The sequence below is a fragment of the Perognathus longimembris genome, chromosome 13, assembly GCF_023159225.1.
Source record: "Perognathus longimembris pacificus isolate PPM17 chromosome 13, ASM2315922v1, whole genome shotgun sequence".
Lineage (NCBI taxonomy): Eukaryota > Metazoa > Chordata > Mammalia > Rodentia > Heteromyidae > Perognathus > Perognathus longimembris.
In genome coordinates this window covers 11,721,636-11,740,876 of record NC_063173.1, presented here as the reverse complement: position 1 = coordinate 11,740,876, position 19,241 = coordinate 11,721,636, and the positions used below count along the sequence as shown (strand labels likewise).

The 19,241-nt window shown below is 44.9% G+C and overlaps 1 pseudogene; it reads left to right on the top strand.

Annotated features, from left to right (window-relative positions):
- Positions 1-10,565: 10,565 nt before the first annotated feature.
- On the top strand, positions 10,566-12,065 carry LOC125361846 (annotated as a pseudogene).
- The last annotated feature ends 7,176 nt before the right edge of the window (positions 12,066-19,241 follow it).

Genomic DNA, 19,241 nt, shown 5'->3' with positions numbered 1-19,241 from the left:
CATTCTAAACTATGGGACAGAGCAAAGGATTTCTGTGACTTCTATAAGCCTGATTTTAAATGCCTTCAGCTGGAGGGATGAGAAGGGATGATAAAGGAGTGACATCAATCAAAATGCATTTTATTTAATAAGCAGATTTGTTAAAGGGTAACTTCTTTGTACAACTACTTAAAGATACTCATTTATAATTTTAAAAAATGAAAATAAAGGACTCCTCTGAACAAGTAGGGATTTCCAGAGCCTTGTTTCTTCAATACAGGCCAGCACTGTGTTACCAGTACAATCTCTTGAGATTCTTTAGGAGAAATGCAGATTAGCATGCACTGTGGCCTGAGAGACAGAACTAGGCCAGGCCTCAGTTGGGTCTCAGGAAAAAGATTTTGTAGGCAGAGATGTCCCAAGAGTGGATGTTCCTCATCCCTGGGACTACAGAAGCAAATACTGTCTCCCTTCCATCAAAGAGCCACAGGTGGAATTTTATTTCCTTATTTTTCTTTCTTTAAGTTTTGTTTTGTGCCTATCCTGGGGCCTGAAGTCAGGGCATGGACACTGTTCCTTAGCCTTTTCTGCCCAAGGCTGGCACTCCTGCCACTTGAGCCATACTTCCCAGCTTCTTGGTGGTTAGCTAGAAATGAGTCTCACGGACTTTCCTGCCCAAACCGGCTTCAAACCCCAATCCTCAGATCTCAGCTTCCTGAGTAACTAGGATTACAGGTGTGAGCCAGCAGCTAGTCACATATAGAATTCTTACCCTAGAAAGAAGTTAATAGCTACCACTGCCTGTATGTTTGGGTCATTGAGATAGACATATTATTTACATTGTTCCCAACCTTCACAACAAACACTCATAATATATATGACCCCATTTTACAGATTTCATAAGCTCAGAGACAGAATGACCTATCTAAGGTCACATAGTTAATAAAGGAGAACCAGGTCTGGCCCAGGCTCCCTCTGGCTTCTGAAGCTGAGCCCTCCCTTTAGTGTGCTGTAGGACACCTCTCCCAATACACTGTATACACTGTATACAACTGTAAGGTTCACTCAGAACCAGGTTCAAAAGCTTCCATGGGGCTGGGTGTTAGTGGCTTGTGTCTGTAATCCTAACTATTCAGGACACTCTGACCTGAGGATCACATTTCAAAGCCAAGCCCAAGCAAGAAAATCAGTGAGACTCACCACCCAATGAAGCACAAAAAATTCATAAAGTGGAGCTGTGGCTCAAATAGTAGAGCAAAAAAGTTCAAGGACAGTGCCCAGGCCCTGAGTTCGAGCCTCAGGACCAACACACACACACACACACACACACACACACACACACACACACACACACCCTACCAGCTTGTCTGATATTCCACAGGCTTCCTGGAAGAAATTGTAGGGAAGCAAAGTATGCAGAAGATTGTCAGTGCTATGATAGGAGAAGCCCCTCTGCCCCAGATCCAGGGCAAATTGACACCACTCAAGGCTCTCTCCAGAGAAGGTGGTCACTAGATCACCTGCCCACACTGTACCAAGAAACTCCAACACTTCCTGCAGCTTAAGTCCACAGCCCTGTCCACTCCCTCTCCTGCCTATTACTATCCCTTACCTACATTGGAACAGACTACTCAGGAATGCTTGTCAGCACACCCTAATGCCAGCTGTTCCCTGCCTGGACCCCACCAAGTCAAAGCATCCCGCAATGCACTTTGTAAGCCGCCCTCCCCCAGTTACTTCCATTCTACCCCACTCACTTTTCCCTACCCTCTCTTCCCTTCCCAATCCTGCCATCTTTGCTCCTCCCTAAATTGATCCTTTCAACATAGCCTTCCAATCAGCCCTAGGGGAGTATCCCCTCTAGCCAGCTCTCCCGATAGAATCCTAGCTCTTAGGATGGTGGCTACTGGAAGGCAAAGGATCTTCATAGGGAACATAGTGTATTGTGGTAAAACTAGGCTCTTGGATTTCTTCCAGTACTATTCAGCAAGCCCCTTATTCTGAGCTTAATCATGAGTAAATCTCTAGATAAGACCAAGGTTCTGCCCCAAAGGAACTCCCCATTTCAGTACCTAGACCAAAGGTCAGTGCTGTGAATGGGGTCATACAAGGCCAGGGAGTTATAGGGTCCCAGGGACTTAAGGCCAGAGGCAAATCCTTAAGAGACAGGTACTGGGGTAGGGGAATTGTCTAGTTAGTTTGTTCCTCTTCCAGAAAGTAAATATAACAGCTCAGAAGTTGGGGGTGGTGATTAGTTAGCTCTAGGACTGTGGTAAGAGTTAGCAGACACATTGTTTTGATATTAGGAGTCAGGAAATCAAATTCTAGGCTTCTCTTTGTCAGGCACTTGCTGAGTATGAACTCTGACACATCATTTCCTCTCAGCCTCAGTTTCCACAATTGTAGCAGGAGAATAGCAGACTAGGTCCTGTCTTCCGACACTGCACAATTTAGTGAAGTTTCAGGAACATGTTCTATGAAGGGCTGAGTAGTTGTGTAAGCTGATGACTGCCAATCCTGAGATGTGGCAGAGAAGCCTGAGTACCTATGTAGGACTCTGAGATAATCTTCCACCTGGAACTGTGCTATGGTTACAGCTCTGAAAACCAGGCACCGAAGAGTAGAATAGTCAGTTTGGGTGGAAGGATGATGTTTCTAGAGTTCAGGATCCAGCATACATGAGTTAGACATATGGTTCCTCCTCTGTCTAGCTTTGAGTTTCCAATCAGTCTCGAAGCCTCTTTCAGCTGGTTTTTCTTAATATGTAAAAGGAAAACAAGTCAGACACTGGTGGCTCACACCTCTGTAATCCTAGCTACTGAGAAAGCTGAGGATCTAGTTCAAAGCTAGCACAGAGAGAAAAGTCTCCTATAATCCTAGCTACTGAGAAGGCTGAGATCTGATGATCCCAGTCTAAAGCCAGCCCTGGCAGAAAAGTCTGTGAGACTCTTCACTTAACAAGGAAAAAGCCAGAAGTGGGAAAAGCCAAGCAAGAGCAGAAGGCCCTGTGTTCAAGGCCCAGTGAATGAATGGGGGGAGGGACAGGGGGAGAATGTTTACAGGGTTATGTTGAGAATGTTTAAAGTGCCTGCAACTTTGTTAGCCTACAAATGTGAATTTTCCTTCATTTTGTTCTGGTTTTGTTTGTAAGTTTGTTGGGGTTTTGTTTGTTTTTCAATGCTGGTCCTGGAGCTTTGACTCAAGACCTAGGTACTGTCCCTGGGCTGCTATTGTTCAAGGCTAGCATTCTAGCTCTTGAGTCACTTCTGGCCTTTTTATTTTCAAATAGTTTATTGGAAGACTTTCCTTCCTTGGCTGGCTTCAAATGGTGATCTTCACATCTCAGCCTCCTAAGTAGCTAGGATGACAGGGATGAGCCGCTAACATCCAACTTGTTTGTAATTATAAAAAGAAACAAGAAGGGCTGGGAATGTGGCTTAGTGGTAGAGTGCTCGCCTTGCATGCATAAAGCCCTGGGTTCAATACCTAAGCACCACATAAACAGAAAAAGCCGAAGAGGTGCTGTGGCTCAAGTGGTAGAGTGCTAGCCTTGAGCATAAAGAAGCCAGGGACAGTGCTCAGGCCCTGAGTCTAAGCCCCAGGACTGGCAATATCATCATCATCATCATCATCATCATCATCAAAAAGAAACAAGAAGAGGAATTCCCATGGTGGGAAGTTGAGCTCAACCAAGATCCCAGTGCTTTCCTGACTCACTATGAGGACCTGGGAAGTCCCTTCCCTGCTTCTCCCGCAGTCACAATTTCCTCATCTGCAACACCAATGTTCCGCTAGGCAGTTTCTCTGAGGCCCAACCTGGGAGACACAGGGTGCTGCCAGTCTGTGAGCCCCTTTTATTGAGAGGCTAAGCTGGGGAAGGAGCGTCAGGCAGGGACCAGGGGGAAAAGATGGACTTGCAGGAGTGGGCCAGCAAGATGAGGAAATGCCAATCCTATCACCAAGTAGGCTGGCTTGTGAAGGAAGTAGGCTCTGCCCAGCTTAGCCTGCCCCCCTATTTTCTCACAGGCTTCCGGTTAATGCCTAAACAAAATACACTTTCCTCTCACTGCTGGAAGGCAGAGGGCCAAAATGAGTGTCCTGGAGGGCTGGCAGACACTCTGGCAAGCTGTCTGTTGTCCCTGGGCGCTTGCCCTACCCCTGTCAGCAGCACTACCCTCAGCCAAAGCTGGCACAGAGTGGGCAGAAGAGAGACTCCCAGGTTTGTGCTCTCTTCCCACTTCCAGCCTTCTAAAGTGGATGCCCCCTGCTCCTGAACCTGCCTGTCTTTCCAGGCTGGCCTGGGCCCCCAGACAAGATCTAATTCTTGTTGTGCTGCTGTAGGCAGAGCATCTGGTATCAGGATGTCTGAAGCCGAGGTCTGTCTCCATGGGAGGGAATTCCCTGGCTCAGGAAAGCACTTTGAGCGGAAAGGAGCAGGTGGTGAGTCTCCCCAAGAGACAGAGGCCGCCCACGATGCACACAGAGCCAATCCTGGGGTGAAAAGCATGGAAGCTGCCACCACCCCCTCCTTCTGTCAGATGCTAGTCTACCCTCGGCACATTAATACCAACTCATGCCTTAGAATAGTTAGGATGTGGCAGACATTCCAAGCACTTCACTCAGATAACTAATTTAATTCTCACAATAAGTCTGAGGTAGGAACTATTATTAGCCCCATTTCACAGATGAAGCATTGATCGGTTAAGTAACCTGTCTACAGGGCACAAAGCCAGTTAAGTGGCACTCATCTGTACCCAGATAACCAGGGCGGTCCATGCTGTTACCATTGCTGTGCTGAGCCACCACTGGAGGGTTGTGCCCCCCATAAGCACAGGGCCACACTTGAAGCTTGGTACCCTGTATCTACTACCTTAGAGTCCAAGTACTTCTGAAGATTTTCAGAGGCTGATTGCTGAACCACCTGGGGATTCTTGCTTCATCTCCTATGAGGATGCAGGACACCTGGTGTGTGACAAGAGGCTGTGCCTGACTCAGAGAAAGGGCTCAATAGATGTGTGTTCAAGAAATGAAGGCTCGGGCTGGGAATATGACCTAGTGGCAAGAGTGCTTGCCTTGTATACATGAAGCCCTGGGTTCGATTCCCCAGTACCACACATATAAAAAACGGCCAGAAGTGGCGCTGTGGCTCAAATGGCAGAGGGCTAGCCTTGAGCAAAAAGAAGCCAGGGACAGTGCTCAGGCTCTGAGTCCAAGCCCCAGGACTGGCCAAAAAAAAAACAAAACAAAAAAAAAAACAAGAAATGAAGTCTCCTGCCAAGTGCTGCTGGCTACTCAGGAAGCTGATATCTGAAGATCACAGTTCAAAGCCAGCCTGGGCAGGAAAGCCCATGAGACTCATCTCAGTTTAACTACCAGAAAACTGGAAGTAGTGCGCTAGCCTTGAGCAACAGATCTCAAGGATAGCACCCAGCCCTGAGTTCAAGTCTCCTGACTGGCAAAAGAAGAGGAGGAGGAGGAGGAAGAGGAAGCTCTGACTTCCCTGAACTTCTGTCCATCTCTAAAATGGGATTCTAGTCGCCCGGACTCCTGCATTTCTAAGTATGGCTGTGTTGAGCCAGCATGCACGTCTGTACCAGCTTTGCTTGGATGTAAGGAGTGGTTCACAATGCACACCCAGCTGACTCTTAACAATAGCTGTCATAATAATAGCTAACATTTTCTTGGATGCTTAGGAGGCACCAAGCAGGGCTCTGGGGGCTTTGATGTGTTAACCTAGTGATTCTCTCAACCTCTATTATCTTGATTTTAACGATGGGGTTAAATTGCTTGCCTGAGATCACATAATTAGGAAGGAGCAGGACCACCAAATGGCTCTGCTCCTGTGTCCGGGGTTACTCACTCCATCAGAGTTGTTGGGCTCACCCAGCCCCCTCCTCATGGAGGTTTGCATTTTAACTAACCAAACGGGTGTGCATCTATAGTGTTCAAGGAAGGGAGAATAAAAATCGGATTACTAGGAGCTCTCAATATAGACAGAGACAAGGCCTAGAATTCCCTTTCCTATTGTTTGAATCTGAGTGAGAAATTCCAAAGCCCAGTGCTATGGTAGTTCTAAGTACAGAGAAGACTGCCTCTGTCTAAAAGAAGGATCCTGGAAGGCTGCATTATAAATGCACATTGAAGCTAAGTGATGATGGCTCAGACCTGTATCCTAGCTTCTCAGAAGGCTGAGATCTGAGGAGTGCAGGTCAACGCCAACACGGGCAAAAAAGTCAGTGAGACTCTTATCTCCAATTAACCAGCAAAAAAAAGCAAAGTGAAAGTGTTGCTCAAGTGGTAGAGCACCAGCCTTGAGTAAAAAAGCTAAGGGGCAACACCCGGGCTGAGTGCAAGCTCCAGAATAAAAAAGAATAAAAGCAAAAAGAGAAAGAAAAAGAGTGCACATTGATGCATGGGAGCTGAACACTCCCAATAGAGGAACAGCAAGAGCAAAAAACACAAGCTGATGGGCCTGAATCACATTTGAGAATAATCTTGAGAAATGAATGCTAGAAAATGAGCCTTCAGTTGGTCCTCCTCTTGGATCTTTGTTGTAAATTTTAAAAAGCAATCCTTAAAGATGAACATTGTGGGTGCTGGGAATATGGCCTAGTGGCAAGAGTGCTTGCCTCGTATACATGAGGCCCTGGGTTCGATTCCTCAGCACCACATATACAGAAAATGGCCAGAAGTGGCGCTGTGGCTCAAGTGGCAGAGTGCTAGCCTTGAGCAAAAAAGAAGCCAGGGACAGTGCTCAGGCCCTGAGTTCACGGCCTAAGACTGGCCAAAACAAAAACAAAAACAAGATGAACGTGGCTGGGAATATAGCCTAGTGGCAAGAGTGCTTGCCTTCCATACATGAAGCCCTGGGTTCAATTCCCCAGCACCACATATATAGAAAACGGCCAGAAGTGGCGCTGTGGCTCAAGTGGCAGAGTGCTAGCCTTGAGCAAAAAGAAGCCAGGGACAGTGCTCAAGCTCTGAGTCCAAGGCCCAGGACTGGAAAAAAAAAACAAACAAGATGAACATTGTGCACCAGGCACTGTGGTTCATGCCTCTCGTTCTAGTTTCTTTGGAAGCTGAGTTTGAAAACATTGCAGTTCAAGGTCAGCATAAGCACATAGTTCCAGAGACCCCTTTTCAGCCAATAGTCTGAAGTGCAGTAGCATGCACTTGTCATCCCAGCTATTTAGGAAGCTGAGATTTAGAAGATTGTGGTTCCAGGCAGTGTGTGTGTGAGTGTGTGTGTGTGAGTGTGTGTGTGTATGTGTAGGAGAGATCTCTAAGATTCCATCCTAACAGAAGTTGGGTATGGTTGCATATGTCTGTCATTCCAGTTATGGCAGGAAACATGAAATTAGGTCATAGTTGGGGCCCAGACCTGGGGAAAAAAGTTAGACCCTATCTTGGAAAAAAAGGGCTAAAGACATGACTCAGCACCTGTCTAGCAAAATGAGGCCCTGAGTTCAAACTCCAGTACTGCAAACAATAAATAAACATATAAGATGGGCATCTTGGTGATCATGTTTAATCCCAGTATTCAGGAGGATAAGGCAGGAAACAGTGAGGTCCAGGCCATCCTGGACTATATAGTGAAATCCTGCCTCAAACAAATAAAAACAATTTTAATGCCTCTTTCTGGCATTTATCCTGCTTTGTTATAGGCATATATATTGACCATCTCAACCATCCTATCATTGCCCCTCACACCTAAAATAAGGTATCGTACCCAGCATGCATGTTGGATGGATAGATTTGAAGTCTGAAATGCTCAGAGGTTGACCAGAAGTAGCACATTAGTGTGGACATCCAGGTCACAGAATAGGAGGCCTGGTCCAGCAGGCTAAAAGGAGGGTGTGCCTGAGGCCTACGCAATCTGGTCCTTTGCCCACTGATATTTGATCTTCTGTCTTCACTGGGCCTGTGACCTCATTGCTACTCCACCCAGGGGGTGGCTTGTGAGTTAGGTAGCCAATGAGGAGAGGATGGACTAGATCTGAAGCATAAGACACCTTGGGCTGGGCCACACTGACTTCCATGTTTATCCTCTCTGCATACTCAGTTAAGAATTTAAATTACGCTCTAAGTCAGGTTGGCCTGCTTCTTTCTAGCTATGTATTCTTACCTGGATAATCTGGACAGTGTTCTTGTTTCAGTGCTGGTGATCAAACAAAGAGCCTCATGAATGCTAAGCAAGTGTTCTATCACTGAACTACTTCTCTAGCTCAAATTCTCTAGTTTTTTTAGCCATCAGATCAGAGAATACTTTGGAGGTGGTATGGAATAAATCTAAAGATAAAGCTTTGAGTGGGGTGCTGGTAACCCAAGCCTATAATCCTAGCTACTCAAAAGGCTGAAGTACAAAAGAAGGGGAGAGGAGAGGAGAGGAAGAGGAGGGGAGAGAGGGAGGAGGAGGGGAGGGAGGGGGAGGAGAGGGAAAGGAAGGAAGGGAAGGGAAGGGAAGGGAAGGGAAGGGAAGGGAAGGGAAGGGAAGGGAAGGGAAAGGAAAACATGGAAAGGGAAGGGAAAAGATGGCTTCACTGTTCCTCTCTGGGGCAGCTGGAAAAACTTCCTCCAACCCAGCACTGAACACAGGGAAGTGACTGTATCCAGATGTTGCACCTGAGCAATAATCTTTCAGGCCCATCTGGAAATGATTAATCTCCATTTGTACCCTTTATAGGAGGCTGACCCCTGAGGACTGCACGACCACCACCTCTTGCCAATTGGCTTCCACTTGTGCTGGTTTAGACAATGAGGAAAACTATAGAATAAGATCAGAGAGAAACTGGATGCTGGGTAGCTCACACCTATAAATCCTCGTTCGAGAGGTTGAGATCTGAGATCTGAGGATCATGGTTCAAAACCAGCTCAGGAAGAAAAGTCCCCATGAGACTCTTATCTCCAATTAACTACTCAAAAATCAGAAGGAGAGCTGTGGTTCAAAGTAGTAGACCACTAACTAGCCTTGAGCAAAAGAACTTAGGGACAACTCCTAGGCCCTGAGTTCAAGCCCAATGACCAAAAAATGAAAACAGAACGCTCGTAGAGAGCTGTGAATGTTTCTCCCCATGTTATTTCCTTGATCCCAGTTCCTACGAGGCAGTCCTATGTCTCACTTGGCTCCAGGAATATAATTCTTCACTCTCTTATTTTTTCTTTGTCTGAGCACACCTCAGTACAGTTGCCCCATTATTAGTCTCTCTTTGGCTGATACAGGACCCTCCACATAGATCTGCCATTTGGATTAGTCAGGTGGAGACTTTCTCCTGAAGTAAGAACTAGCCAGCCCAACCTGCAATCAGCCACTTTAGTGTTCCTGTTTCAGAAGAGTCAAATGCAATACTAGCTTTTTTTGGAGGCCCAGGACCTGATTCTGTTAGTTCTATCACTCTCAAAAACCAGAGGCAGAGACAAATGAGACATGGGCATCTACAGCCAGATACCAGTAACAAACATGGTAAAGCAAGATCACAAAATCAAATCTGTCTCTGTAGCAGAACCTGATCATTCCACTGCTCAGGCAGTTGGAGAGTCAAATGATAGGAATCCAAGGAAGCCAGGCCTACCAGGGTACAGGGCATAGGCAGGGCAGGACTCCTGAGGGGCTGGACGGATAAAGATGAGGATGGAGTATGGTGGCTTCTCTCAGAAGAAAGAGGGTTGGCAGAAGGAAAGAAGTAGGCTCTGTGAGGGCAAGGGCAGGAAACAGACCACAAACTGTCCCCCGCCCTCAAAGCTATTCTGCCATTCACCCCAACTGTTTCACTTCTCCCGTTAACCACACCTGTCCAGACCACAGCCACAGCAAGGCCTAGGTTTCAGTTCTCATTTCCTCCACACCTCTGCAGGCTCCCATTTCAGGTTCTCAAAAGGGGCTGGCCTGGTATCTTCAGCCCTCTGTCACTGCCTCCTTGCAATCACTCCTGCCTGCCTCCCACCCTGTGCTCCTTCCTACCTTCTGCCTTCCTAGCAACCTACAACAAGCTGTCTGGAGATGGACTTCTCTACTCAAAGACTTTCTATGGCTCTTTACTCCTCCTAAAAGAAAAACAAAAACCCAAGCTTTTCTATTATTTTTATTCTCAAATTGTATTCAAGAACTCATATAAAACATTTCAAAAATAGTTTTGGTTTTGTGGCTTTTTGTGTTTTGTTTTGTTTTTGTAGTACTGAAGTTTGGACTCATGACCTCAGATTTGCTAGGCCAGTGCTCTATCTCCTGAGCCATGCCCCCAGCTTCCCAAATAAGTGAGTTTAAATATTCATCTTCAGTAATCTGGAAGTGACATAATTTATAACTTTTTGCTGTTAACAACTTACACACCAAAATATGTTCCAATACCTTTTGTGAAAAGGCACTTCAAAAGTTATGGCAGGGGGGCTTGGAATATGGCTTAGTGGTAGACTACTTGCCTAGCATACATGTAGCCCTGGGTTCGATTCCTGAGCACTACGTATATAGAAAAGTCTAGAAGTGGTACTATGCCTCAAATGATGGAGTGCTGGTCTTGAGCAAAAGAAGCCCAGGGACAGTGCCCAGGCCCTGAGTTCAAGCCCTGGGACTGGCAAAAAGAAAAGTAGCCATGGAGAACACTGAAAATTCAGTGGATTCAAAAATCCATTAAAACTTTTGAAAGGAAGATCCATGGCAGCAAATCAATAGACTCTGGGATATCCTTGGATTGTAGTTACAAAAATGAATTATCCTGAAATGAGTGTACATATAATAAGAAGAAGAACTTTCATAAAAGCACTGACTCTTGTTATGTAAGTCATGATGTTCTTTTTTTTTTTTTTTTTTTTTTTGCCAGTCCTGGGCCTTGGACTCAGGGCCTGAGCACTGTCCCTGGCTTCTTCCCGCTCAAGGCTAGCACTCTGCCACCTGAGCCACAGCGCCCCTTCTGGCCGTTTTCCATATATGTGGTGCTGGGGAATCGAACCAAGGGCTTCATGTGTAGGAGGCAAGCACTCTTGCCACTAGGCCATATTCCCAGCCCAGTCATGATGTTCTTGAACTCTCAATCTTAGCCTCCAGAGTGCTAGGATTACAAGTATATGCCACCAAACCCAGATTCCATAGTTTTTTAAAGACAGATACTTTAATATTCATACAGATTAAATTTGCTTGATTTTCAAGATGTCATCTCTGTCTGGTACAGATGTAGATGCAGCAACCCTCAGAGAAACATTCCTGAACTCAAAATACAAATTCAGGAATAAAAATGACCTTACATGTGAAGAAATTGTAGAATTACTGCACAATGTTTCTAAAGAAGATCATAGCAAAAGGAGTAGCTTTATTTGTGTAATTCTGAGCCACGGTGAGGAAGGAATAATTTGTTGACCTGAAAAAATTAACAAGCTTCTTCTGAGGAGATTATTGCAGAAGTCTAACTGGGAAACCTAAGCTTTTTGTCACTCAGGCCTACCAGGGTACAGAACTAGACTATGACATTGAGACAGAGAGTGGTATTGATCATGACATGACGTGCCAGTAGAGGCTAACTTCCTGCATGCCTATTCCACAGCACCTGGTTACTATTCCTGGCAAAATTCTAAGGATGGATCCTGGTTCATCCAGTCCATTTGTGCTATGCTGAAACTTTATGCAAACAACCTTGAACTGATGTACATTGTTAACATGGGCTAACCGGAAGGTAGCAACAAAATTTGAGTCCTTTTCCCTGGATTCCTAGATTCATGCAAAGAAACAGATTCCATGTATTGTGTCCATGCTCACAAAAGGCCTTCATTTTTATCACTGAAGAGATGCTGATTTTTTTTCTTTTTTAGTTTCTATGCCAAATGAGAAGACAGTAGATAATACTTTACTTCCCTCCCATTTAAATCTTACATGATACTCTAGATGATATTTGTACCATACCAATTTCCAGAACCATAGTCATGCTACCTTAAACTCAGTCACAGGTAGTTGAAACTGAATGTGAATAGGAACAAATAAATATAGAGCATGGTACCATTATTATGAAAGGCAGCGATTGTAAACTTGTATCTTTTATAGTTAGCAAGACTTGAGGCTCCTGTGCTATGAATTGTCAAGTAATTATGAGGAAGTTAAACACAGCAGTAATGAATTTCATGATCCTCTCTCCCTGCATTACAACTGTGCAATCCTAGCTTTTTGTCAAGCTGTAGATGTGGAGATGTGTCATGGGTCTCAGCACTCTGGGATCTATAGACTTGGTCAAACTCTTGAGCTCTCTTTTTCAAACTAATTTGTGGAAATGAATTGATTGTATTTTTAGATTGTGTTATCATAGCTCATGGTTTTGTGATGTTTGTCCTGAGCTTGGTGTTATAAAAAAGTTTACTATTGAAAAAGAAATTAAATATTTTATTTGAGAGAAAATATGAGTAAATCAAGTTGATTCTTAATATCTCTTAATGTTAAGAGAGAAACCTAACTATAAGGTGCTAAGACAATCTACCAGCATGTTTATTCTCATCTGTCTTTATATAAAGCAGGTGAGATGTATAGACCAGCCAAGTTTTAAAACAAACACCCTCAAACTTGATTATTTAAGATGATAAGAAATTCTACATGAACATACGAATATTCCATTTGTACAATAAATAGTGGAACATAAGGAAAACAATGATAAATTTATCCACTGAGCACTGTAGTTTGAGAAGCATGAAGAAGACATGGCTCAGTCTATTTAATGGAAACAGAGCCCAGCCAGACTTCAGAGAAGGACAGTCAGCCGACGTCTGCAGAAACACACATATAGGTGTGTTTGGAGGATGTCCCAAAGTAGAAATCACCACGTAATAAGGTAACCAACTCAGAAACTTCTGAAGGGGAGCTTTTCCAAAGGAGGCGGGGAATCACAATGAAAACAATAGTGCTTGTAAAAACTGTCAGCCTGTGGTTTTTCTATTGATGTTTACAATCCAAAGGAACAGCAAGCTAATGTTTATGCTGTAACTTGCATGGAAAGGATGGAGGCACCCAGGACTTTGGAAGCTTCCAGTTAGGGCTCTGCAGAGTGCAGGAGGAAGCTATAGGTCAGAACTCAGCATTTCCAGGAGGCCGGGGATGGGGGTGGGGGTGGGGGCAGGTTCCCTCCCTCCTTGAGGGGCTGAGCCCTTCCTCACTGACTGTCAGGCTGACAGTTCACAGGAACTTCCTACTCAAAGACAGAACTTATATTTGTAAACCATAACTGTTTTGTTTTGATTAGACCAGTTAACTTTTCCTAAGTAACTATAGCATGTAATGGTATTTTAAAGTGTTTTTCCATGTGATGATTTTTATGAACAATTCTTATTTTGCATTTTTTTTATTCCAAACATAAATTTAAACTTAGAAAAAAAAAGTTATGGCAAACTGAGTGCCTGTGTCTCAGCTAGTAATCCTAGCTACTCCAGAGGTTGAGATCAGACGATTGTGGTTCAAAGACATCCTTGGCAAAAAAGTCCACTGAGACTCTTATCTCCAATTAACTACTCAAAAACAGGTGGAGATGTGACTCAAAGTGGTAGAGCACTAGCCTTGAGCAAAAAGAGCTCAAGGACAGTGCCCAGCCCTTAGTTTAAGCCCCAGTACCATAAAAAAGAATTATGGCACCAATGGCTTACACCTATAATCCTAATTACTCAGGAAGCTGAGCTCTGAGGATCACAGTTCAAAGCCAACCAGGGCAGAAAAGTCTATACGACTCTTATCTCAAATTAACCACCAAAAAGCCACAAGTGGAGCTGTAGCTCAAGTGGTAGAGCACCAGTCTTGAGTGGTGCCCAGGTCTGGAGTGTAAGCTTCAGTACACACACACACACACACACACACACACACACACACACACACACACACACCGTATAGCAAACATGCTCTTTTTAAGGGTTCTAGCCCTTACACCTAGATGCATTCTCATAAATGCCATGGGGGCAGCAAGCCCCAACTTTTCAATGTGACATTTAAGGCCCCTCAACGGGTGGCTGCAGCCAGAATCTACCCAACCTCACCTCCCAAATACATCATCTTGTTTACCCATACATGTCATATTCATATGCTATTTCAGGCTCTTTTTACAACTTCCCACTTATGCATAAGCTGTTCCCTCTGCTTTCAACACTTTTCTCTGCCTGATAAGATCACATTCACCTTTTATTTTTTATATTTTGCTGTACTAAATATTAAGTCAGGGCCTTGTGCTAGCTTAGCAAGTGCTCTCTCTACCACAAAAGCCCTTCTCATTAGGTTTGTTTTTTTTTAATAGGTTCTTGAGTTTTTGCCTAGGGCCAGGCCAGTCTTGGATCTTGATCTTCTTATCTAAGCTTCTCCTCTAGCTGGGATTACAGACAAGCAACACTGAGCCCTAGCCTCATTCATTCTTTAAAAGCCAGTTCCCAATCCTTGCTCCAATTAAAGGCTTCTCCTTTTCCCAAACTCAAGAATTAATCCTCACAGGTCTCTACAATCTTGCTCAGATATTGTTTTGTTCCTCAGAATACTGTTTTTACTTTTTGTGAGACAAGCCCTCTCCACCAAGCCCAAACTGCCCTAGCTTAGTTCTTTATTTAATTTTTTTTTTTTTTTTTTGCCGGTCCTGGGCTTGGACTCAGGGCCTGAGCACTGTCCCTGGTTTCTTTTTTTTTTTTTTTTTCCTCAAGGCTAGCACTCTACCACTTGAGCCACAGCGCCACTTCTGGCCATTTTCTATATATGTGGTACTGGGGAATCGAACCCAGGGCTTCATGTATACGAGGCAAGCTCTCTTACCACTAGGCCATATTCCCAGCCCCCCTTAGTTCTAATCTTAATGACAGCATTAAGCATATGTTGGGCAGGCTTCTATTTAGCAACTGTCTCTCTGAATTCCTCTTTCTTTCAAAATTCTGCCTGCAGTGGGGCCACCGGTTGGCTGTTCGGCCTTGTCAAGTCACTCAACCTTTTCTGAAGCTCTCCCTGACCCCCCCACCCCCACCCAGATCAATTGAGTGATCCCTGCCCAGAGCTTTTGTCCATGGTTCCTTTGCTATGGTCTATCAGGCTTCACATCATTTGCAATAGGAAAATAAAAACAGGTTCCTTGTGAAGTGCCAGACTTTGAAGTCAGGCCCCACTTTACCACGTGAACCCCACTTTACCACATGAACCTGAGATAAGCAGGCCCTGTGAGCAAAGCCAGGACAAGCCCATTAGGGCTCAGTCAGTCTAGAACTCTAACCGCTGGGAATGCTTAACTCTGACTGCCCCCAGAATGCCTCGAGCCCTGAGCCAATCAGATTTGTACCTGTGTCCTAATCTTGCTTGCTTGAACACCTGATTGTTGTAACTTTGTTTTTGCCTTTATAAGCCCTATGCAATCACAGCTCGAGGCTCCCTCCTAACCTCCGCTGTGTCGGTGGGTAGGACGAGGCCCGAGTTGCAGCTCGCTTAAATAAAGCCTTGCCTTGCTTTTGCATTTCGGAATGTCTGAGTCTCGGTGGTCTTCTTGGTGGTGGTTTCGCGACTTGGCCCAACACTTGTATCCAAATTGGCTCTGCTTCCCCAGTACCACAGTCCAGAAATCTTTATTATACAAATTTAGCCAAAAATCCATTTTTATAAAAAAAAAAAAAAAACAATCCAGCCCAAAAGGGCATGGAAATTTGCCCAAAGTCATGAACCAGCTACAGGGCTTTTTCTTTGCCTTCCCTAGAATCCTTGGACCAACCTACATTCCAAGGATGGCCCTGTGGCTTGCTAAGACTATGACAAGACAGTGAGACAGAACCAGGCCTCACCTGTAACTGTCCCATGGGCTTTCAGGGCAGCGGCTGCCAGCTGTCCAGACAGTTTTACTTCTCTCTTGGCTTCCTAGAACACGCAAAGAGCAACTGTCAGACCTCAAGCACTTCTGTTTTCTCTAAGTCATACTTCCTTTTCACCTCTTCTGTAGGCAGCAGCAGACCCAGGGCCTCTGGGTTAGCTCCAGGACAGTTTTGTCTTTCCTTAGGGCTGAGGCCAGACAGAAACAGTGGTAAACTTCCCTAAAGACAATCACTACCCTAGGAGAATTGTGGCAGGAAGTCTGTTTACCCCAAAACCTAAAGATTGGGGTCTTGACCTATATAGTGGGGAACAGAGTCCTCACAGAAGCAAATTCCTAAAGAATCAGGAACTGTCTAACCTTTGATAGGAGACCTTTGTCCAGAAAAAGGATTTGCTCAGAGCAGAATGCAGTGAGGTGCATTGGAACAATTGCCCCCCAAAATGGATTGACTAAATTTATCATCATGAGTCACTGGCAATATTGTTTTGTTTCTCTTTTCTTTATTCTCCTCTTTTTCTTCCTCTTCCTCCTCCTCTCCCCCTCCCTTCTGTGTTTGCCGTACTAGGATTGAACCCCAAGAGTTCATGAATATTATTCAAACACTTTCTAGCACTGAGCTGCATCGTGTGTATGTGTGTGTGTGTGTGTGTGTTTCTTTACTGTGTCAGGGTCTTGCCTATGATGCCCAGCCTAATCTGGTACTTGCTGGCTCCAGTGATGATCTCACAGACACACCACCACGCCTGCCTTTTTTATTTCCTTACAAGCTACATTCCAAGGATCCTCTTGCCTAGGCCAGGGCTCTGGACCAGATAGCAAACCAGCATGAGCCCTCTTCATCATGGCAGATGCCTATTCTTTGAGTACTTGCCTTCCTGTCTGCAGCAACAGCTGCCCCATGCCCAACACTGCCTGCCAGTTAGCCTTTAAACTAATGTCAGCAAAACCTCATCAGCAAAGCCTGAACTATGTAAAGTGAAGGTGTAAAGTGGAGTGAAACAAAGGGCTCATATCAAGCTGTGTACTGGTGGCTCAGGCCTGTAATCCTAGCTACCTACGAGGCTGAGATCTGAGGATCACAGATCAAAGCCAGGCCACGAAGGAAAATCCATGAGACTCTTATCTCCAATTAACCACCAGAAACTGGAAGTGGTGCTCTTAGCTCAAAGTGGTAGAGTGCTAGCCTTGAGCAAAAAGAGCTCAGAGACAGCACTAAGGCCCGGAGTTCAATCCCCACAACCACAAGGAAAAAAAAAAAAAAGCTCATATCTTTTGGATAGCCAAAGGATTTTTGTGCTTAAAGTCTGGTTTGTCTAGCCCTTCAGCAGACAGGAGTTGAGACATAAAGATGAGGTTCCAAAATATAATCTCATTGTTGTTTACTGATCCTTTATCAGCTCACAGTTAACACACACTCGATTGGAGGATGCCTCTGGAAGGAAGACAAGGTTAGGTGCTAGTGGCTCATGCTTGTAATCCTAGCTACTCAGGAGGTTGAGACCTGAGGATTAAGGTTCAAATCCAATTTAGGATTCTGCCTAAGTCCATAGACTTATCTTTAGCAAAAAGTTGGAAGTAAAGGTATGACTCAGATGGTAGAGTGCTAGCCTTGAGCATAAAAGCTAAGGGACAGCTCCCAGACCCTAAGTTCAAGCTCCAGCACTGGCAACAAGAAAAAAGAAAAGAAAAATAAAAGTACCAACCTTGGATCTTGAAATCATGAGGTAGAGAAATGGGTAAGGGGCTTGAAGCAGCTACCAATATTCTTACTGCCAAAACATGCCATGTCAGTGAAGCCCTTCCTAAATCAGTGAGGGCCTTCTCTTTGTCCAACCATTGACATTTCCCCTAGGTTTTATTCATATTCATATTCATATCAGTCAATAAGCTTTCCTAGGAATTTTATCTGTGAGGATCCTGAGCTGAGCCCTGGAGCTTCCTGGCCTCCAGGAATCCCTCACCTGGTGAAGGATGTGCATGGAGAGATAATGACTACATGGTGCAGACATGGGGGGTGGGGGAGGGCAGGGAACGCGCTGAGCTGGAGAACCAGCAAAGACCCCTGAGCTCTTCTGGGAGGTTAGGGAAGAGTTGGTCGGTGTGATTTATGGCATGAAGTCTCAGATACGGATTTCCTTTATCCTCATGACATTCCTCTAAGGCATTTTATTTAGTTGTTTGTTGTGCAAAGTTTATTATCGGATCTATGTTAAGCAAGTGCTCTACCACTGAACCACACAGCCCCAAGCCTAGTTTCTCCATTGTAGAGGTGATGGAACTGAAGCCCAGAAAAGGGCAGTGACTTACCCAAGGGGACATGGTTAGTAAGGCTGTTCATCCCTTGGCACATAGCTGTAGAGAAGTAGAGGTGGCCACCACTAAAGGAGCCCAGAGAGCTGGGAACAGGAGCAGGCTAGTTGGAGTCACAGGAGGGAGGAGAAGCTGAGAGACTGGAGTTGGCAGACTAGCAGATCTCTCCCACATACAGTGAAGCAGGGGAAGATGGAAATATCCAACAGAGTAAGGTGCTGGTGGCTCACGCCTTTAATCCTAGATACTTAAGAGTCTAATTAGGAGGATTGCAGTTCGAGGCCAGCCTGGGAAGAAAAATCAGAGAATTTTTCTCCATGGAAACACAGCAACATGATGGCTTGCATCTGTGATCCCAACAGTGATAGGAAGTCTTTGGTCATGATTCAGGCACACTCTGGACAGGAAGCAAGACCCTATCCTAAAAAATTAAAAAAAAAAGCTCAAATATCAGTACAGCAAAATAATAACAATAACAACAATAATAATAACAGAAAAGCAATGTCCAACAAGTTTTCAACACAGTGCTCTGGACAGGAAGCAAGACCCTATCCTAAAAAATAAAAAAGCTCAAATATCGGTACCACAAAATAACAATAATAATAGAAAATGAATGTCCAACAAGGTATCAACACATTGCTTTGGGACAACAAAGCTGGTTCTATCGTCAGACACCATCCAGCCCATGTTCAACTAACATCCAGAGGGAGGATGGACACAGGGTCAGAGTGGTTGACCCTGTTCTAGAACCCAAGGGCTCTGTCCAACAGCCAGGCTTTTATACATGGTCCTGTCTACCACTACATGTTCTAATTCAATCTACATTTACTGCTATGTGTTCTGGATTAGGTATTCTTCCAGCACCACTGAAGATCCACGCATCTTCCCCATTACTTCTGTCAGGAGCATGTGACCGGTAAACTGGGCAGTCAGATTGAACTCAAGACCAAGTGCCTGAGTGGGTGGGGATTGGGGAGGGCCTTAATGACTCAGTTTCCCTGAGCAAGACCTTGGGCCTCATTTCGCCCATCTGTCACAAGAAGTCAGCTGTCTTTGATCTATCATTCAGGCAATCAGGCCTCTACCCTCCTTCGCTTTGCAAGTGTTGGGAGGTAGGGCAAAGCTCCTGGTAGGTTAGTGAGTGGGAGGCAGAGGAAGTGGCTTCAGCTG